The following is a 23,357-nucleotide window of genomic DNA, read 5'->3' as shown; positions in this document are numbered from 1 at the left end:
CCACGGAATAAATGATGCACTAGCTGGGTGCTAGCAATGGAAATAACACAGTTTGTCATCTGGCTCTTAGGAGTGTGGGCACCACAGCCTCTGTCTAAACACTGACAGTGTTTTACAGAGCTAAAGTCCTGCCTAGGCAAATAGAGGAGTCCTGTCTAACCTACACATTCTTACAAATACTGCAAATTTTACCACAGCTCCTCTCAACTGTTACTTGACTAGATTTGTCGAAAGGTCCTGTGTTCTGCTTCATTAAAACACTGCATTGGAACATTTTTCTCTTGATAGCCCTGTGTAATCTGACTCTGTATTATCCTGGTTAATATCCTTCTCTTCTACCATATCCCCTAAAAGAAAAAAAGAGGAGAAGGATTTAACAACAATAAAGAAAAGAAAAAGAAAAAATACATTATATTAAAGAAATAAACTTTAGAAGAATTCTTGCTGATTCTTGTTTTCAGGAACCTGATAATGAGGAACTGAGTAGGCACTTTTTATTTATTATAATGAAGTGAAAAATGTGGAAAATTAGCATAGAAGTCCTTAGTGGATGTTATGGATATAAACAAGAAAGAAAATATCAGACCCAAACCAAACCAAAAATAACTCTGGAGAGGAAAAGAAATTAATTTAAAGAATAATGTAATGCCATGCAGACCTGCTCTTACAGAAAACCATCAAGTTAATTTAATTTCACAAACCCCATTGCTCCAAGAAAATGTTGTTTAAATCAATTCATTCTTTCATTATGCCGCTTAAGAGCACCATGAACTGATGAGAAATTACTGAGATGACTTTCATGTATCAGAATCCCTTCAGTTTCACTTCATTTTCTATCCTGACATGGGATTAATGTGCTGTATTTGCATGCTAAAATAGTATATTTAATTGTAAAAGTGGTGTTGTTAAATTACCTTGCAATGAGTTTATTTTAAATGGTTCATTAAAGTTTTTAAAATAGCTTGCTGCATGATTTCATCTCTGCGTTGCTTTAATAGATTACATCTTCAACCAATAGCTGCATTGTAGGAAACCCTGACTTGCTGTCTGCCCTTCAACAACAGATTTTGCACTAGAAACACTTGTGGTCTCACAGAATCAGATTCAGATAATTACAGTACCTGAGCAGAAGTCCATCGTTCTCCAGAACTGCACAAAAATGGTATTGAACTATTATGTATAGAAACATTGTTTATGTTGGAAAGGACCTCTAAGATCATCAAGTCCAATTTTTAACCCAGCACTGACATATTCACCACTAAGTTGTATTCCTAAGTGACATATCTACACATTTTTTGAACACTGCCAGGGATGGTGATTCCACTACTTCCCAGAGCAGCCTTTCCCAATGCCTGACCACCTTTCAGATGAATGTTTCCTAATTTCCAATCTAAACTTCCACTGGCGTAACTTGAGGCCATTTCGGCTGATCTTTGTCACTTGACACGTGGGAGAAGAGGCCAACCCCCTCCGTGTTACAGCCTCCTTTCAGGAAGCTGCAGAGAGTGATGAGGTCTCCCCTTGAGTCTCCTTTCCTCCAGGCTGGACCATCCCCTCTCCCTCAGCCACTCCTCACAGGAGTTGTGCTCCAGACCCTTCCCCAGCTCTGCTGCCCTTCTCTGGACACGCTCCAGCACCTCAGTGTCCTTCTTGTAGGGAGGGGTGCAGAACTGGACTTGAGGTATGGCCTCACCACAGCTGAGCACAGCTTCCTTGTCTTTGCTCCTTTACATCGCAGGTATTTAGAGAATACTGAAAGATCCCCCTGAACTTTCTGTTTTGCAAACTGAAGTTTAGCCCACCTACCTTTTTCATATATCAAAGATGCTCCAGTCCTTCCTCATCTCTGTGGCCCTGTTCACTCCAGGAAGTTTACTGCAGTAATTCATTATCTGTCTTGTACTGGGGAGCCCAGAACTGCACCCAGCACCAAAGACAGAAGCACTGGAGAGCACTTCAAGGCATAGCAAACAATCATCAGGAACCATGGCAGCAAAGCCACTCAAGAACTAACTTATCTAAGCAACTCTATCCATACTCTCTCCAGTAATATTCACACTTGTCTCTGTCTACACGGTTGAAAAAAGTTTTTTTCTCTAAATTTAAAGGAGCAGAATTTAGCTTTTACTTTCAGTTTTGTCTGTGTACTTCCTATGATAAAAAACATAACCTAAAGGCTGTTGCAAAAATGTAATTTTTAAACCTGGTCTCTATTCATATCGTTGTTCACTGTGCTCATATCGATGCATTCAGAAATGCAATGGAAGAATCACTCTTGATCTCAATGGGAATTAAGCACAAAAATAGCTTTGAAGAGTCAAGTATAAGTCCTTGGCTTGTAGGATAATAGTCCTATTTTGAATACATGCTGTGGCTTTTCAGGGAGCCTCTTGCAAATGTGCATAAACAGTTGCCTATATTTAGGTCAGCTATATGCTTGTGCACTGAAATGTTGCTTTCCTTACATGCTGATATGGAGGAATATCGTCCCTTAGGGAAGAATTCTGTATCATTAAACTAATCCATGCTATTACATTTCTGTTATTGCTTCTGTGTACATGCATTTTACAACTAAAAATGGTGCAGATAAATAATACACAATTCAAAAGCCAGTATTATCATTGCAAGTATCTGCTCATATTGGTTCTGATTAACTGGGCGTTTCTTCCCTGTCATCACCTGGCATATGTTGATTAACTTGAGGGAAGAGAGAAGAGGAGAAGGAGAAATTTCCCAGCTATATGGAAAGCAAAGATGACTGGTAGTAGATATGGGTTATCTTACAAGTCTTGGAGTTACCTGAAAGTGTTCAGTATGGATTTGAGAGTCAGGTAGGTGCAGTCACTATCACAGGTCCTATGCCTGTAAATAGCACACCTTCAAGCTGCTCACTTCTGATACTATTGTTCCACTTTCTCTCTGTATTTCCCATGATGCCCTCATGTGCTTAACCTTAGACAGCAAAAGGTACTTTTTAGGTTTGTGAAAGACTAGACTAACCCAACTTAAAATTAAATTACACAAGCTCTGCATAGTAAGATATTTGAATGAAAAAACTGCATTATATTGTTACTGCTATGTACATGTCCATTTGTAAAAGGTCATTTTCTGTTTTCATACAAAAAAAAGTATCACAACCCTTCTTGGGTACAAATAGACTGGACTGTTTGATGCTATGGTATCTATGGTATCAAATATTGTTTTTCTATGATTTCTTGTTTTACTGTTATAGAGAGGTTACATGCTTTTGATGCTAGTTTCAGTGAAACAAGTACAGTTTTACCTCCTATACTCAGAATATGTTTTTGCAGAAAAAAGTGCAGATCTGATATATTGGTTTTAGGAGGTGTTTACCTAGTCTACTGGTACAATCTTCCTAGCGCATAGCGCTGGTCTCTGTTTAGAGAGTAGAAGTTCTTTTTGGTGTATCCATAGAAGAGTTTCTAGGTAATGCCCATGATTGTACTGAAAGCTGCTTCTGTTTTTGGTACACATTGCAGAATGATTTTTGATGAATTTTCTTTCCTGTTGTTGTGGCAGGAAGAGTTTTAGTTCAAAGCTTTTAAAACGGACTCTGTTCTGAATGCAAGTGCTCAGTGGCTCCCTGAAGTGTCCAGTAAAACAATTTAACAAATAGAAAAATGTTTTTCTCAACCTTTCCAGTCTTCTTTTGATACCAGATATGCTTTGTTAATCTCTAAACTATAGCTTGGTAAAGGCTTTCATTTGCTTTCCCAATTTACACAAAAGCAGGCTCAAGTCTCGACTTTGTTAATAGCTTACAGAGTTTTAATTCTAGATAGAGGAAGAAGAGCAGTCCAAAGCCATTAGTGTTAATCAAGGTCAAAAGTTGACAATTTTAATTTAATAACATATCTGTCTCAAATCTTAACACTTCCCATTGAGGCTACCAGAAATAGCCTCGGATATTCTATACATGTTTTGTTTGCTTTCAGGTACTGGCTTAGATGTTCCATTCTGGCCTAGCTGGCAAATGGTATTTTATGAGATGGCATATGTAAACCATGGATGTGATTTCTAGGTATTAGTGTATTTAAGTTCCAACCTCCTTCTCTACCAACCCCTACCTACAACCCAGTGCAGAACTACTCAGCTTTGGAAGTCTCTCCCTTCCCTCCTTCTCTGGAATCTGTTGGGAAGAAAGGAGGGAAGCAGCTATTATGATCTTGCAACAGGTCTTGAGACCAGGAACTGGACCACTGGCAGTCCCGTCTTTCTACCCCTTCCACCTCACCTTCACTGGGTGTGTCAGAATATCAGAAAGAGATTTTTCGGGAATCAAAAGAGAAATAAAAAGCTGAAAAAAATTTCTTTAAATAAGGAAAAAAATTAGAATTGGTAGGACAGCAAAAGTGGAAGACTGAATTGACTCCAAGAGAAAAAATTAATAGCAAGATGAAGAGAAAGAGAGGAGAAATTTGGCTATTTTGAGAAAAGACAAAAGATATATTTACACGGAGGTAAAGAATAGAACATAGACATTTAAAATAACTATTTTTTCAATTAGGCTGAGAGCTCAGCAAAGTACATACCCTCCTCTTGCTGTCTGCCCAGAAAAAAAGGAGAAGCTGAGTTACCAAAAATTTTCTTCTCCCAGAGCACAAATCAGATAGTCCACTGAAAAAAACCCTCAGATTTTCTGGGAACTGCCTCAGCCAGAACTAGCTACTTTCTCCTTTTATTTTAAGAGGTCACAGATTTGTCCTGTAGGCCCTCTGCTCTAGAAGTCTTGAAAATTGGATCATCCTGTCCCTGGGAGCCTGAATGTGCACGGCACTGCTCTTTGAGCCTCTTTGCATACAGTCCTTGTGACTTTTTGATTTTTATGTACTACATCTACCAAGGTTTACTCTCACCAGTGCTGCCCTTCTCTCTCCACAGCTTTTCCCAGATTCACACAACCCAACAGACACCCCTGTTGTTTATAGACTAAATATCTGTGCTGTGAGTTCTTCTCCTCATCCTTTCCACCTGAGATGAGCCAACTGCAGTGCAACCGCACAGCAGCAGCTCTCACCAACCAGATCTATTTTGCAGCAGATAAAGAACATGTCTCATAATAATAGAGCCTAAACTCTCCAAGAACCATATCCGTTCCCTCCTGCCATAAATACCCCTCCTTTTTCACCTTTCATTTCCCTGGCTCCCAGGCCTCATGTTTATGAGTTGCTTACTATTTACCAGGCTGTCATTGTTTGGGATTCTGGCATTTGCCAGTTCAGACATGGAACTCAGCGTGATGTATTTCAGGCAAAATGAAGCCTCTCTCTTTAGGTGAGGTTTTCACCTCATCTCTTCCTCTTCCTCGCCCTCTGTAACTTGCTCTAAGTCATAACAATGTACTTCAAAGGAGCAGTAACTATTGTGTAATTCCAAGGCTCATTTTTTGGCATCAGTATCAAGACATGACAGGTGGCTGTCAGCTAAACCCTCAGTAACTGCTGCCGACGTAGCACTTCCATTAATCCACTGATTTGACAACAGCACTTGGAATCACAACAGAAATGTCACTGGAACTGCACAATATAGAAAATAGAGCACAGCACCACCTGTACGGGTTTGTTGTTCTCTGAACACTCAAGTCTCAGCAAACAGTTTCCTGGGGCACATTTACAAGGCACTGCAAACATTACCTCTTGAAGTTCATGTTCTGATTTCTGACAGCATCCATGAATAGCTTAGTCAGGCACAGTTTGTCTCAGGAAAGTTTCCATGTGTGTGTGCTGCTCATAAAATGTGAAGCAAACCCCAGATTTGCAATTTCTCAGACTTCAGACAGTGATAGCATTTCTGTTTCCAAGACCCCTTTGGAAGCAGATTTCAGACCTCTACTTTTGGTGGATGGAAGGAGAAATTGGTCTGCCAAGATCTGAAGTGAAAATTAAGATACTGCTGAAACATCATCATGTTTTAAAAATAGTGAGAGGTGGTTCACAGACCACCAGTGGATTGTTTAGTAAGGGCTTATAGTAGTGAAATTTTTAGAAAACAAAAAATATTACTTTGTGGTTTTCTACATATGTGGAATTGAGTATAATGGACTAATTTTCTCCTATTAAATTAACTGCAACTTAATGAAAATCAAGCAATTCTGCCTGTATTACTTGTATATGTATTGCAAAATGTCTGTCAGATTATCCAGGATTTGTATTAGAAAGATGGATCACCTGGAACATAAGCTCCATCATATGTGCAGATTTCAGCATGCATGCTCAGACAGTGGGACATACTTAGAGGAGGATATTCTGCCAGTTCCTGGCCTTAAAAATTTCTGGCACTTTCTACCTGGTAGAATCCCCTGCACAAGAAATGGACTTGTTAAATCATGTTTGTGTACAAAAAAAAAAATTTTATGGAATGAAAGAAGGGAAGGGGAGAGGAAATGTGAATAAACAGCATGGCTTATGTATGAGGAAGGCATTGAGAATGACAGCAGCTAAACTCAGAAAAGTTATTATTTTTTGCTGTAAAACTTCAGCTCTGCAGCAGAGATGGATGTGAACAGAAAGTCCATGGATTTCCTACCCGCCCAACCACAGACACCAGCAGCTTTCCTTCTGGGTCATGTGCTGGGATACAAATCAAATGATGAGAAACCATTCCAGGTTGAAAGATTTCTGTAATCTAGGATTTAGCTGATAGGCTGTAAAGTACCTTTAAATCCATATACGTGTAGGTGGGTATCAGGGAAGTTGAACTGGAAAACACTATTAAGAGAGGAGATAACACAAATTATTTTAGCAGGAACCATTCGTACCAGAGACTATGAATTAAAGAAAGATGAAAGAAAAATAACAGCAAAAGAAAAAAAAAAAGCTAAACCAGTGGATCGGGTGGGGATAAGGAAATTGTACTTTTCACTCTACATTTGAAACATTGGATGTTCAGATATACGTGTTTCATTTGGTATGGATCTCAAGTCCCTACCAAAGGGAGGGATGTGAAGCATTATCTGATGTAAATGTAATTGTACAGCTTTATGGAAGGCAGTGAGCACACAAAATGTCAATTTTTTCACTTGCAATATTGTCTATTTTACTAAAAGTGTATGTATCAGATTAACGACTCTGTTTGTCCTTTAGTAATACAAGAGAAGCATCTTATTTTCCCCCAGGTTATAATTTTGGTTCTGATTCCTCTGTTATAACTACATAGTGAGATAGATGATTGTGAATATAATAATTTTATATTAAATAAAGATGAATTTATAACTAAAGGTAAAAGGCTCTTTCAGCTATACATTGGATAGCATCACAATAAACTTCATTCCGTGCCTAGATCCAAGCATGTCTGTGTCTTGACTGTATGTCTGAATTGGATGAAAAGGAAGAGCTATCCCTGAATGGCCCCTATTGTTTTAACCCTGCACAAAACTTTTCAGGGCAAATGGTGCTGAGACCAGACCGTAAGCTACATTGGATAAAGAACAGTTTAAAGACTTGAGGTTTACTAAAACTTGATGGGAACATTTGCTGTGATTTGGAGGCAGCTGTTTTTAAGGAGGATTCTTTTAACTGGGGTTAGTCTCACAAGATTTCATTAGCAGCAAAAAAGTCATTTAATGTGCTAGACAACATCACAGTAAACCACAATATGCATCTGTGAGAGTCAGGCATCCATCTCTGTTCATTACACTAGCTTTTAAGGACAACTTTTTTATAAATGAGCATTTTCAGTATTTCCCCAAATACCTCCATAGTCTGCTCCTGCCCTTCTCTGCTCATACAGACACTCTAACTGGTGGTTAGCTGCCACTTCTGAGGTGCTGTGTTGTGTCATAGCACCTACAGGAAGCCTTAAGGACCTGAAGAGTCAGCATAAGGAAGAGAAGGTGAGAAAGGGAGAATGAGGTGTAACAGCTTCATAGGGCAAGTCTCACCATACTGCATGATACTGGCAGTGCTCCATTCCTTTCCTGCACAGCTGACTCACATGATCTGATCAGTCACTGCATTCCTTTCTCAAAAGCTAATATGCATCCAAAGCTGCCAGTTATGTGGATCTGGAAAATTTTTGACTGCATTTCTCTGGCACGTGATACTGAAAGAAAAACTCCATTGTGAATCAGACAGTACTCAAACCCTCAAATATCCAGGAATTTTGATGTTTGTTACTTCTATCTGCTGCACAGCACTGTGCTCTGCAGGCTTTCTCTGTGTGGTGGAGAGGAGCCTGTGCCAGCCTAAGCTCTGACAGCAGCCTGTAAAGCACAGCATGGCTTTCTCAGCCAAACCTAGAACTGCTTGGGAGAATTTGGGCTTCCTGTGTAATATTACATGTCTTGTCAGCTGGAGGGCCCGTGCCAAGTGCCAGGCTGTCTGCTCCTCTCAGCTACAGCTTGTTCCCCTCTTTCAAGTGGCACTCAGAGATGCAGCAGAGAGATGACAGGAATGCAGTGTTTGGCTTTGCTCACTCTGCTCATCAGCAACACTGCTCCTTACTGTGTGATTTGCCCGGCCCCTTCTCACAGTGCATCAGTGCAACATTCACAGGAATATGGTACAGTGGTGGTTGGAGAACATTCATGGAAATGCAGATTTCTTTTTATCTATTATTCACTCACATTTGTGAAATAGTCTGCCATTTTTAGTTTTACATATCCTATTTTCTCAGAAGATGGCAGAAACTGAGACATATGATACTAATCCCAGAATGAGGATTCTGCTACTGAGATACTCCTGTAAGGAGTTTTGCTGTTAATCTGGAGATATTGCATAAGTCTCCACTGGGCTTAGTCAGGACCTTGTCTTCTCTGTCAATTGTGTCAATCTCTGAAGTAAAAGCTTGCTTATCAGAAACCCTAGGGGAGGAATAAGGAAGCAGGGGCATAGAGACCATTTCTCAGTTCAATGGTTATTAGATGAAAGCAGTTTACAGCGACTGCTGACTGGAATTAGAATGGCTTTCCAAAAGACCTAACATTAAAAGCCTATGTTATCTCATTAGAAATTTTGTAAGTCAGGCACCCCTAAGATGGACAATGGATTTATTTCCCTTGATATGAAGAGTCTTAGACAATCAGCACAGCTGGGAGAAAAATATGATTTACTGGCTTTTTCTTATATATGTGTAGATGTCTTGTTTGAGTGATGCATTTAAACTTCATTAAAACTTCATATGGAAATGAAATGCAGAGTCCATTGTAGTTTTCTGCTTTTGAAATGCTTCTGCCCTTCTGAGTGTTAAAAATTAGAAGGAAAGAAATCCAGCATAGCCGTGCATAACAGCACAAACCCTTTGTACTGTAAAATGCCATGTGTCATTTCTATACACAATAAGCTCAAAACAAAGGAATTTATATGTTAAATTTGAATAATGGACCAAAATAAGGTAATTCTTCTCTGCTAACAAAAACCCATTAGTCATGAGCACACCATAACCTTTCTTTGGTACAGAAATGGAGTCTTAAAGTAGGAATAATTGCAAAAGACTAACCAGAAAGGAAGATAAGTTAAAAAAAATTACACCTGATTAATGTACTTGACAAGTAGGTAATAAAATTATCTTCTGTTCAGAGCAATTTTGAATAATTGATTTGGTTTATGATTTTGACCAAAATATGCAGAAATACAACATTCTCTCAATTACTCTATAATTGTTCATCCTACTAAGAGAACAAGAAAGAGGGGGAATGCCTATTACAAAGATATTTATAATGAAAATGGACCTATTAGACAGAGTTTCATTAAGAAAATGGCTAATTAGAGACTCTGAACAGGATATTTGAAATATCACATCCTCTACAATGCCCATGGACTCTGTGGGCATATCAAGCATACATGATACCAGTGACTCTTGTCACCCTTGCATGCAGAGGTTTTCAGAAGCCTCTGATTTTATGCCCACTATCCATCATGGGTACAAATGACCTCACTGAAATGCTGGATTCCCTGCCCAAGGTCTCTCCAGGCTGCTCAGACCTGCTGATATTCTTGATTTGTGTAGAATCTTGAATTGGTAGGCTCTGTGCCTGGAGGCAGATTATAATCTGCAAAAGGTTCTTAACTCCAGAGCTCACTTCTCTTCTAAGTGAAAGACAGCAAAGTTGACAGGCAGAACCAGGCAAGGCTGACCCTTGCATGGGTATGGACAGCTAATGATTTTTCTAGGTGTGAATGCTCTGTGCCTCACTACTGTGTGCTGCTATGGCACATAAATCACTTCAGACCCTCCCCAGGGGCACAGGATGGGACAGAGAGCAATCCAGGGAAAGGCTACACACTTCTGTCCACAAATGAGAGAATGCAGAACTCTGTAGGCATGGAACTGGTCAAAAGAGGGACATAATTAACTTCTTCACAACTACACTTGGTAACAGCAAGCAGCAGGGCATGGAGGTGTTGTTAGATTCAAGAGAACACTTTTATTCCAGCAGTAAATAGGCAGCATAAAAAAATCAGAAACAACAATATGAATATCTTAGTTCAGTCAGCTAATTTAAAAATGTGATTTTTGGGCCAGAAGCAACTCATTAGCTGCAGCCTAAAGCTTTCCCAGTAAATCTTAGGAACAATTGAATGATTTCATATTATAAAAAGCTTATTATTATAACTGGATATTTTAAGTGCCAGGAAAAACCACTGAACAGTACCTCGCAGCAAAATCTTGTAAGTGATGCACGCACTTCCAATTACATGCTGTCTTGACCATTTCTGCATGTGTTCAGTTGCTTAGCACCATCGTGTATGCTCACACTCTCAGCAGGAGAGTTCATAATTCTCATCAGAAACACATCCCTGATTAGGAAAAGAAAAAGGGTTTGAAAAGTACAGAGAAGTATTTTCAGGATATGTTAAAGGTGATAAAATGCTGGGGATTGCCACAATCCTGTTAAGATCACCTGCACAGAGAGAAGGAGATGAACTATTTTCTGTGAAAACTGGAAAGTAGGGTCTATTATCAGGGTGTATAATTTACTCTGCATAAACATTTGGGTAGAAGTAGATTTTGGGAAATATTGTACTATAGCAGAAGAGTATGTTCTTCTCCTCAATTTAACTGAATAAGAATAAATAGGTATTTTTGATACCTCATCTTTTCACCAGGTGCTTGCCAGGTGTTCATTAAATAACAGCTTTATTTATCTATTTTCATTTTCAGGTTAAAAATTTAGTTCCTGTGAAGAAACCTTAAATTAGGGATTATAAACAGATGTGGCATGAAGCAATTAGTCCTTTACTTTACAAATCTCAGTCAGTCTGCCCAAGCTCAAAGAATTCTGGAAAGGAAGAACAGAAAAAAAGATCTGCATACACATCCACATCACTTTTTACTCAGGGGTAACTGCCAGCAACTTTGCTGGAACTTTTAGAGTAAAGATTGGAAACAATTAAGTCAGGGGACAATGAGAAAGAGGTAAGATCTCCGAGCAGGTCACAAAATTACCTCTTGTCCTGGTTTCAGTAAATTTGAACCTAAAACACCTCTCCCTTACCAGGTACAGATTCTGTACGACTCTGCAAGGAAGAAAATGCCTCAGATAAAATCCTTTGGCTCATCAGTGCTTTGAGTGTAGTCCTGGTTTCAAATAGATCCTCAGAAAGATTTGCATTGTCTCCCCAGCCTGCATCTCTGATCTCCTAGAACCAAAACACAGACATTTAAAATGCTGGCTCAGTGTTACTCTGGTGTTTGCAGAGCAAGTGACTGTCTCAGATGTTCTGGGTCCAGAAGAAACCAGCTGAGAAAAACTATATAGCAGCAGCTCATCCCTGGCTTTTCCTTAATGGTGATGTCTGCTACCATAGGACATGCAATCCTTAAGGCTCTTCCTCCTGGATTCTTAAGATGCCTTCCTATTCAGGTAGGCAATCCTACTCTCAGCTGGCCAGCATTCCCCAGAAGCTGAATAAGCATCTTTTACCCCAGCAGAATCCCTGGAGAAAGCAAGGTGGCTGAAGGTCAGACAGTCCTCCTGCTCATTTTTGGTTTGGAAGCCATAAGTATTTCAAACTCTGTCAGCCACATATTTTAAAGATTTTTTTTAAGATCCTTTACAAGTAGGATAAGCAAGCAGAAAGGAAGTCTTCTTTCAGTAAATCTGTTGGATTTACATTTACTCTGTGTAGAGGAAGTGACATCCCCAGGTGTCCAGGTGCCTGTATTAAGTTAGTGTGTGTCAAGTAAAAGCACAGTCATGGAGGAGAGGCTTTGTGCATGTTGTTCTTTAGGCTCTGATCCAGAAATCCAGGCACTTAATTTTCCATGTTTACATGTCATTTCCATTGACAGCTACAAAACAAATTGTGTATCTAAATGTGCTGATATGTTTTTCTGGCTTGCAGTGTAAATCTGTGATTGAACAGCTGTGGCAAACTATTTTGTGAGAGGAAGGCAGTGTAGTTGTGTATAGAATGGACTGACATTCAGAGTACAGAAAGATTGTCACAAATAGCTCACTTCATAGAAGCAGACAACATGGAAGCACAGAATCACAGAACACGGGATCATGGAATCATTAAGGTGGTAAAGACACCTAAGATGATCAAGTCCAACTATAAACCTACCATTGCCACAACAAAACCCGAAGTGCCATGTCTACATGTCTTTCAAATATTTCCAGGGATGGTGACTCAACTACTTCCCTAAACAGGCTGTTTGATCACCCTTTTGGTGAAGAATTTTCTCTTAATTCAATATAAACCTCCCTAGCACAACATGAGGCTATTTCTCCTCATCCTATAACTCACCTGCTAGTTTGCAAAAGAGACTGACACATCTCACTACAACCACCTTTCAGGTAGTTGTAGAGAGTTAGTAGGCTTCCTCTGAGCTTTTTCTCCAAGCTAAGCAGTCCCAGTTTCCTCAGCTGCCGCTCCTAAGACTTAGGCTGTTCCTTTCTTACTGCATGGTTTTTATTTGTTTGCTGTGAGGGAGAAATGTCTAAAATATTGTACACAAAGTGTCTTTATCTTGTACCAGGAGGAATCACCCTACCCTGACTTAAGATAGTGGCAGTGGATCAAAGTAGTCCTGGAGCAGTTCAAGAATTACATGAGAATTTTGGAAGCTTGCTTTAGTTTTGCCATTCTTCATTATATCAAACACTGCCAAGCAACCATTAGACTTGGGCTGGGTGGGCAGAAATGTATTTTCAGCAAATGGTTAATGGTTGTATTTGTTGAAATAGAATGGATGCAATTTTGGTGCATGATGTCAATTTGATTAAAGACTGTATACAGTTATTCAGGAATAAGTGGATAACAGTACATATTTTAGAGAAAACTGAGGGTATAAGAAACAGCAGGAGTAGAACATGAAAATTACAAAAAGAACTGAAGTGGACTGTTTAACAGCTAATTAGAGTCATCAACTCAGCAATTTTAGTTTGCATAACTGGAGGCATTATGCCATTGAATAGGGATGCGCATGGAATGTTTCATTAGTTTCTGGGAATTTCAATACTGGAAAGTTACTGAGAAATATTTCAAAAGGGAGAAGAAAAATCCCCAGAGGCCAGGGATCAATTTAACAGAATACCTAGACAAAAGAATGAAAAATTCACATGAACAGGTTGGCAAAATATTAGCTAAAATAGAAATATGTTAATAACCTTGCAGTGAAGAATAAAGAAGATCAATTAGTTAATTTTAAATCTAATGGCAAAAAAAAAATCCATTTAAACTTGTATATGTTCTCTCTCTTTTCAATTCCACTTGCATCCTCTTACCTTTTCAGTAGTTCTTTAATCTTGAGGAAAATCAGCAGTTTCCCTTAATTGCAGAGCCACAAATGGCCATTACTGACACTTGTTTGAGCAGTACAAATCGTAGTAATGATTTCTTTAATTAATTCCCCATTGAAGTAGAGCAAGGTTTTAGAGGTAAAACATCCAGATTTGATTTTAAAATTTTCTACATGTGTAGAATTACAAAATCATAAAGTGCTCTTCCAATGGCTAAGTCCTACCATTGTAAAAGAAACAAAACACTAAAATGATGAAATTAAATATTTTCAGAATCAAGAAATATTTTTCCATCTTTTAATTGCTCGTGAAGACATAAGTGTCACCCTTTCTGGACTGTGGACTGTTCTTCTGTAAGAAAGTCTATCACTGACAGCACAAAAGTAATAAACCCATCTCCTAATCTGGTAATGAGTCCAAGAATTAGGGTATCTTTTTTAATCACACCATCACAGGGAAGTTTGCCTCCCTGGTTAACTTCCAGAGGCCTGTCCTGCTCCTTCTAGTGCCACTGTTTTCAAGGTCAGGCTACACTATGCAGGTGTAGCTTTATACATTTCCTTAACCCATACTCACATACATGTAACAACAGGTTTGACCGTGTTGAGGAGTCGGCCAGATTTCAGCTTACCAAGCCATCCACACCTTTCTCTAGTTTTAATGACTGCCTTCTTCTGCTCTGCTCTGCTCTGCTCTGAGCTGATGCGGCCTCACATCAGGTCTGTGTGCAGTTTTGGTCACCACAGTGACCTGTTGAGCTGCTAGAGAGTGTCCAAAGGAGGGCAACAAAGATGGCAAGGGGCCTTGAGGGGAAACCTTGTGAGGAGCAGCTGAGGTCACTTGCTCTGTTCAGCCTGGAGGAGACTGAGGGGAGACCTCATTGCAGTCTGCAACTTGCTTGTGAGAGGAAGAGGAGGGGCAGACGCTCATCTCTCTTTTCTGGTGGTGCCCAGTGACAGGACCCGAGGGAATGGCCTGAAGCTCAGTTAGGGCAGGTTTTGGTTGGATATTAGAAAAAGGTTCTTCACCCAGAGGGTGGCTGGGCATGGGAACAGGCTCCCCAGGGAAGTGGTCACAGCACCAAACCTGACAGAGTTCAGAAGCATTTGAACAATGCTCTCAGGCACATGTGGGATTCTGGTCCTGTGCAAGGCAAGGAGCTGGACTCAATGATCCTTATTGGTCCCTTCCAACTCAGGATATGCTGTGATTCCGTGAAATTCTTGTATTATTTGTACCTTTTTATGCTACTTTGAGGTAATTTCCCACAGTGTTAAACTGCACGTGGGCAAGAAATTACCCTGAGGACCCTGCTAGAAACTTACCCTTACTTGCAGTTACCTGGCTAAGGAAGTTTTTGGTATGCACAGGGTGAGCTGTGCAGATTTTTGTACCATCTGAATCTCATGTTGTGATGAATAACCAGACCTCTTTTGTCAATCTACCTCACTGGTATTCATCCTCCAGTTCCTACTCTTAAAGGCACATGTGGCATAAACTCTGCTCTTCCAGAAGTCTTACCTGGGAAGAAAACAACATGGAAGGCACACAAGGTAACAAAAGAAAGCCACTACTCACTTGCACAACATGAGCACCTCAATTTAACCTTCTTTCATGAATGCTAAGCAGGCTTCTGGAAATTCCTTTCCCAATCCATTGTTCACTGCATTGTCCTGTGCTGGAAATAATGGATGACTGTTTAGATGAGTTGAGAGTTCTGTCGCTTGAATTTTCAATTACTCATCTGGATCTTACTAGTAAAGAGGAGTAAGTGGGTAAGACTTCACTTGTAATCTCTGTTGCTGCTGCTTTTCACCAGCAATAAATTAACTTAGGGAAAAAACCCCAACTGAAGTGTCACTTTAAATACAAAAACTTATAACATGCTGCCCTTTGGTATTAAATTCTAACCATGTAACAGATTAAAATAATAAAATGACAAAGAAAAATACACTTTCCACTCTTCAGGCACAAAGAAAGCATTGATCAAATATAATACACACAGCAGAACAGAGAGCAGGGCTCTTTTTAAAAATAAAGATTAGCTAAAAACATTTAAAAGGCTTTAAACACAAAAAGCCCCTGCAGGGTTGGCTCTCTGAATAATGATTCAAAATGTTACCACAAAAGAATATGATTTATTATTATGGCTTTTATCAAGATGACTTCTCACATAGCTCTCCAAATGAATTCAACCTTGGGAGCTAATCCTTCAGCTAACAAGTGAGTTTATGTTATTTGGATTTCCAGATCTGAGGCAGAATGATGAAGTCTGGATTGAGAAAACATGGGCCAATCCAAGCCCTTTTTTGCACCCTGAACAGCTCTTTCAATGTCACTGCGTGAGGTGCAAGCCCAACACTTTTAAATAACTTTTTGAAAGTTTTATTACAAGCTACTTTCAGTCTTTTCCTGAAGGGTTTGGTGCTGCAGTAGGTCTGAACACACAGAAATCTGGCTAAATATTGACTCAACAAGAGTTAAGATTTCTGAATATTTAAATTACCTGTACTTTCTCTATCCTTTTTCTCTTTTAATTTTGCAGTTATTAAAATTGATCTATCTATGAAATACTTGAATTATATATCGAAGTGTATCAAGATGTACACCTAAAGGCTGCCAGTGCTAATTAAAACCTGATCAACTTTAAAAGAAACAGATCTCCAGTTAGGAACAGCAGGCAAATGCTTATTTGGAGCTGCAGCTTCCCCTAAATATCAAAGGAAGCCCGTTCCATTAACTAAACCTCAGCTTGGGTGAAGTAACCACACTGTAAGAAAGTATCAGGGCTACAGAAAACACATGGACTAATGGTGGATACTTCAGCCTCACTAGGTAAATAATCAAACTCCATCTGGAGAACCATCAGTTAAAGGTTTCCATGTGCAAACACGATTCAAGAGCATAAAAACACAAAAGGCATGATCATACATTCTTTTCAGGTGAAATAAGCCTCCTTCTGGCCTGATCCTCTCTACCCATGCTACCAAGATGAAAACTTTTCAAGAAAGGTATCTCAACAGATTTTACAGACCTGTATTTTGTTTCTTTCTCCTAATTTTCTTCTCTGTCCCTTCTTGTAATTTTAATGCTACATTTGCCACTAGATCTAAAAAGTGAAAGTTATGAGAACACATTATAACATGTGTAAAAATATCCTAATGAACTTCTGTTCTATTTCAATCCAGTGTTGAGCCATGCATCTGTGGCAAATCCTTTAGAGACACAGGTTTCCACCATATACATCAAAAAGTGTCTCACTCTTCTGTGTACATATTACCTCCCAGCAGCAAAACATCCTTTTCCCCTGCTGTGTTAATTTGTAAAAATGTTGCTATGAAATGCTGATAGAGACGGGAAGAACACACCCAATTTACAGCCTTATGGTCTAACCTTGGATCATAACCCAACTCTAATACATGAGGACACCCACCTGTGTCAGTGAGTATCCTATTTCTTCCTTCTGGAACGAAGTTGTATGATATTAAGACAAAATACTGTCATTTTCTCTCTTCATATAACATTCTCAGTCTTCACAACTATGTCCAGCCTTCTGATCTATTAAACTTGCATTTTTCAGTGTCCCTTTCTATTTAAACTGCATACCCTTTGTGGGCCTTCAGTGGCTGCAGGGTATAGCCTGGATACTGGTCCATTTAAGATGTTTAATAGTCCTTGCTGTGAAGAAACAAGACTTCTGAATCCAGGCTATAGGCAAGTGAAATAAGCAGTATTTCTCTGCATGACTTAGGTTTGAGGTGTAGCCGAACTGTTGCAGCTGCAGTGTGTATGTGAGCTGCCACACAGCAGGTCTGTTGTGGAGAAATCATTAAGGGAATGCTATGTAGGAGCACAGAGAGAAATTTTTATTGATAATATCCTTTGTTATTACAGGCTTTGTGTGACTGATTAATTTACTGAGAGGGAAAATATTCCCTCTCACAATGCTGCTGAACTTTGTCCAGCTGAGGATGATGTCATGTGTGCTGCAAAATTGCAATGATTCAAAGATGCCAATTATGAGTTAATTTTGAAACTATTCTACCTAACCTGCAACAGAAACAGTGTATATGAAATAAAGCCAGAATAAATACATGTAAAATATAATACTCTTTCAGGACAATGCACAGTAAAAAATACCTGGGCAGACAGAATGGTATAAATGCTGAAAATACAGTCCACGTGTGAGGCTGTATTGCTAGAAGTCCTCCATTTTTGCATTACTCAGCACAGGATTCCCCATCTCACACTACTTCCCTGTAAATCATTCCTCTTCTTGCCAATCCAGCTCAGCCCTGAGAATTGCAGGGGTGAGGCACGGGCTGAAGCACAGCCTGTCTCCTGGGGCTGTCAAAGTGTCACTCACTGACATTTTGGGTAGTGGCCTTGGAACCAAATTTGGGGGACTGCAGAGAGACTCCACATCGCTCCTATTTCAAACAAGCAGTCATGCAGATGTCAAAATACTACTCCCACATAACTGAGCGGGGCAGGGTTTGAGATGGTGAAGGTCATCGATTCTCTTTATAAATTGTTGCTGTTTGAGTTCTGGGAATGCAAGCGATTCACTTTTTTTTTACTAGTATTTACATTCTTCCATTGAGTAAAGGCTGGAGTAATATTGATTCAGGTTATAAATCTCATCAGCATGTAAACAAATGCACTGTTTGTGAAAGGAAATTCATGAGAAGGAAAAAAGTCTGTTTAAAAAAGGATTAGTCAGGTGTGAGAGACCTGAGAAAAATGATTACAGGCTCAAACCAATGGAATGGTTGTCAGTCACTGGCACAGCTGGCACAGCAGTAGCAATGACCCACACCCCACCCCTGAAGGCCCCACTCTAGCCCCAGAGTGGCCAGATGACTGGAAGCCCCAACTGGGGAGGGGTGGCCACAGGAGACCAGAGCAGATAAAACCCATTGCCCTGAGCTGCATGTAGTTGCACCCTTACTGTCTTTGGATTTTACCGCAGCTTAAATCACTCTAGGATCCAAGACAGTAGCTGTATCTTGCTTTTCTCTTTCTTTTTCCCTTTTTTTCTCCTTTTATACTCCTAATATAGTTTTCTTGAAATGTGAATAATTTAAAGTTTTATGGGTAGAGTTTTCCAAGTTGATGCACTGTGAAATGCCTTGTTTTGATAGAAAGTTTGTTTTAAATTTTTTTCCAAATTCCTGATTTTCTAAAGTTTTTTAGTAAAGCTTGTTTTTCAACCTCCTGAGAGTATTGTTGCATTTCTCCTGTGCTCCCACCCCAAGAAAAAGTAGTACCTCAAGCTCCTTTTGAATAAACATGCTGGGTGAGGATGAGGACTCAACACCAGGCTGTCACAGCGCTTTTCTTGTCAGGTCAGAAGCAACATTTCTGATCTGTCAATGCAGCAAGCTCATTCCTTCTGGTGATTTCCAACATCATTATCAGCCACAAGGGCCAGTGTATGGAAGTAGGGCTGAGCTGTTGGGGATGTGTGGAGGGGGTGTGGAGGATGGAGGAGCTGTGGGGGAGCCCACCTTGCTCTCCTGCAACAGTATTGATTCTGAAGCACTGACAGTAGTAAAGCTTGCTTTTGTCAGCAGATTACCACATCCATGATTTTGAGGACACATACAGAGCAGAAAGCACAGTAAAAACCTGCCTTAAATAAATCCTGCCAGGATTTGTTGCTTTTTCTCGTGTTTATTTATAATTTTGACCAAGGGCACTACTGAGACCTTAGTGAACCTCTTTTGAACTCCCTCCAGGCCACACATGCAGTGTGATGGAATGAGCCAAACTGCCTGCTTGGGAGGGGCTGCAGGGAGACTGCCTTTGCTTTCCTCCAGATGAACAGGACTAATTCCAATTGAGACATTAGTATAGGCTAAGCTGAACACATCTAAGAGAAAAGTATGAACTTCAGGAATGCAGATTTCAGTAATCTTTTCTTTTACTCAAAAGACATTATTTAATGCAATTCTTTTGAATTATTCCAGCAGAATTATGTTGCCTACTGAAGTGACTACTGTGGGAAACAATGAAGAGAGTTCTGTGGCAACACTAGTATGGGCCTGAAGAACTGAGAACTGTTTTTCTCTTCCTACATAAAATTTAAGAGTTGCTTAAACTACCTAAACACAGAAGATTCCCAGGCTATGAGCCAAGTGATGCAACCCTGGAGTGGGAAGCAGTGCAGCGGTGTCAACATGGCCCTGTGCCCAAGCCAACAAGCACTGTTAGAGAGCTAAAAGAGCTGTGCTGCTTTCAGGTCCCAGCCTAGTTTTGCCACCCCATCAATACACCAACTAGCTAGGAACCCACTTCACTGTTTCTCATATAATGCTGAATTAAAAAAGGTGTCTTTATAGCCAGTTCCATGAAGTCCTTTGACTGCCTAGGCTCCCACAGACATTCAGGACTTCATTTGTTTCTCTCTTCACCTTACTGGCAAAGAGGCTATGGCTTCACCTTTGTTTTTCACCTAAGCTGTATCTTTTCAGAGCAGAGATCATTTCTTACTATGCAGTACATCCTAGCACAATACCCACTTAATTTTGATGGACACCCCTGACTTCTAGTGAATTTTAAATAAGAGTAACAATTTGGCTGAGCTTATAAACCAACACACAGGAATGACAGAAAAGAGCATAAAAACTGCAGGAAAAAAGGCATCTATACCTTTATGGAAAGTTCTCCTGAGGGCAAAAAAACAGAAGGAATATTTTATTTAAATTATTAACCCACTCATTGAACTTATGTGGTCCATCTATCAGTGCCAATTCACTAACTACAGAAAAAGCACTCAGCCCAAAGCTTTTGGGCTTCACCTAGCCCAAATCTTATTTTACTGATGTTGATGGATTTGCCAAGACCCACATTTTATCAGAGAAAAAAAATCAGGGATTTGACATTTGCTTTATACCCTTTTATGCTTAGGAACAGTTATTACATTCAAATAGGTGTGTTCTGAAGTGCTCAGATAACCATCCACCACCATTTGCTGCTATTGATTAGAAAATTGTAAAATCAATTTTCAGAACTGATGATCTTTAAGGCCAGGCATGACTATTTATGATTTTTATCAATAAGTCACAGTAATAATATTTCTAAAGTTCTAGTTCAGATTCTATTGGCTTTTATTTTGATAAAGTGAAAATAGTAAAAAATACAATTAAATCAGACAAAATTAGAGCTCGAACAAAAATACTCACATAGAGGACAAGGAGGTCACAGCTTCCTTCTGTACAGTAGGAGTGATCACCACTCAGATATTCACCTTTCTTGCTCTAGCAAGAAAGAGCTACATGCAGCTTGAAAATACTGTTTAAATTTCAGAGCTGGGCATAAACGCCCAGGCCATTTTCAGTATCACTGCTGTGTCTCCCCACTACTACAAGCTCCATCTCAGCAGAGTGAAGGGCAGGTAGGACCTCAGCAGGGTGTTAGATCTTTCAAATGAGTGTTTCCACTTAGAAGAAACTTCCAGAGGATTAATTTACATAACTGCAAATTGTTGGTGTCCCTTGGGAGAAAAATGGGGCAGTGAACATAAGCTTCTATGTTCAGCTACCTACACCCCAATAGAAAGGAAAGAATTTGCATGCCACAAATAGTCCTAATAGAAGTGTTCCAAGGTAAAAATAATCATTAAAAGGTGTCTCTACATACCTTGTTGGCATGCTCTGTGTTTCATACAGACTTTCTTATTTTTTGAGTAACCAGAGAAGTATAGAAATGCCTGCACTAAGAAATTATTAGTATTAGCTGAACTTTCTCATATTGTCATTGCTCTTGGGTTTGCTGTCATGGCTTTTGCCCTGAAATGTCCTATGGGAATGATCTTGTTCAGTTATGATTGTGGAGAATCATAACCTTTGCAATTCTTTTTAGAAACAGACATATTCTATTGCTAAAGACACCAGAACACTCCCCCAAGGAAATTATCTTGGAAGTAGCAATATGTTAAGAGCTGTAGCCCAAAGCCCTGTGAAAACTGTGTAAGAGGATTTTTTAATATTCCTCTAAGAGTTCAGCTTTGGCCTTTTGCCAGAAGGACTGTTTAATGTTCGGTTTATGTTGATTTTTTTTTTTAAATAAAGGATTCCAATCTGGCTAGCAAAGTCTTGTAGCCTCTTAGAAGATGCAATTTTAGTGTTGTATATTCTGTGTCCCACATCTTCTTTCATTCTGCCAGTATTAAAAGCAATCTGTTAGACTCATTTCCAGTGTTACTATCTTCTATTCAGCAGTAATAACAAATGCAAAAATACAAGTTCAGAAACATATGCCAGAGGAGTGTTTAGCCTATTAAATACACACTACTTATACAGATGTTTAGTTTAATTTTTCTGTTTTACTCATCTAATTACCCAAAGACACTAAGGAACTGGAATAGATTTGGAAAATTGAAGCTGAGGTGGAGACAAAGTCTCCAGTGAATACATAAGAAGTATTTTGGCTATGAGCATATCCTAGGTATACAGCATTAGTGGAAAACAATACTACTGTGAAAGAATTGATATAGTGACCATCAAAAGTAAAAGCAGGAACTGAAGAATGAACTGCTGTAGCAGCCACAGAACAGTCACTAACTGATGGCTTTATCAACTCACAGCCTTCATGGATAGGATAATATACACTCTTCAGGAGCTGGTATCAGTGCACTTCCTCTAGTTTAGAAGTAATACCTGACAAGTCTTGCAGTTTTGTTTCAATTCAACATGCAGATTTTTAGAAGTTCCCCTTCAAGAATGTGAGCAGACATGTAACTAACAGCAGCAGCCACAAACAAACGGCAAGTATTTTTTGTAGGACACAACATATTATATGTTGCTGTGCTCTTGATCTAAAGATGTCTAATAGGGAACAATACTTCTTGTGCTTTTAGCTGAGTTAGTGTGCCTTTACACTCAGTTACATTAAATAAGTTACTTGAAATTAGTTTTGGAAATAATTGTATAACTGCAATGGTTCCAAATCTGGCAAGCAGCTGTCACATTACCCATGAGACAACACTGAACTCAGGGAATGGTAAGTTACCTGTGGCTACCTGTGATGTATCTCCTAGTTATACCTTAGGCGCTGAAAAAGCAGGTTTTTTTAAAGGTAGCAAACAGTCTATGGAAGTAACTGTAGAATCATAGAATCATTAAGATTGGAAAAGATCTCCAAGGTCTTCAAGTTCCACTTTTGACCTAACGCCCGCTAAACCATGTCATGAAGTGCCATATCTAGTCTTGAGCGCTTGCCAGGATGGTGACTCCGCAACTTCCCTGGACAGCTTGTTCCAATGCTTAACCACTCTTTCAGTGATGAAATTTTTCCTTATGTACAACCTGAACCTCACCTGGTGCAAATCGAGACCATTTTCCCTTTGGCCAATTTCTACTTGCCTGGCAGAAGAGGTGACCCCCACCTCAGTACAATTACTTCCCTTGAAGGATCTGCTCTCAGAACACTGACTTACAAGAAGGCTATTTCACTGATTATGGCCCAATTCTCCAAAGTGTTAAGCATCTTAAAATGAGACACACTCAACCCTTGTAACATTCATTGACTTTTTCAGAGACTGAGGACACTCATTATCTTGTGGAATGAGGCTTCTCAATCATAAATGCATGTGTAATTGTTATAATTAACAGAGTTCACATATATGAATACTTTGCTGAGTGGAGCC

At 39.5% G+C, this 23,357-nt stretch overlaps 1 long non-coding RNA gene across 1 annotated transcript; it reads right to left on the bottom strand.

The window, feature by feature from the left end:
* Positions 1-10,662: 10,662 nt before the first annotated feature.
* Positions 10,663-15,378, bottom strand: LOC135302375 (uncharacterized). Its single transcript, XR_010364007.1, has 3 exons — positions 15,284-15,378; positions 11,456-11,600; positions 10,663-10,757 (listed from the first exon to the last, which is right to left on the bottom strand). It is a non-coding gene; the product is annotated as an uncharacterized LOC135302375 (long non-coding RNA).
* Positions 15,379-23,357: the final 7,979 nt, after the last annotated feature.

The sequence above is a fragment of the Passer domesticus genome, chromosome 6 (genome assembly GCF_036417665.1).
Source record: "Passer domesticus isolate bPasDom1 chromosome 6, bPasDom1.hap1, whole genome shotgun sequence".
In the NCBI taxonomy this organism is placed as follows: domain Eukaryota; kingdom Metazoa; phylum Chordata; class Aves; order Passeriformes; family Passeridae; genus Passer; species Passer domesticus.
This window is presented reverse-complemented; position numbering and strand designations above follow the sequence as displayed.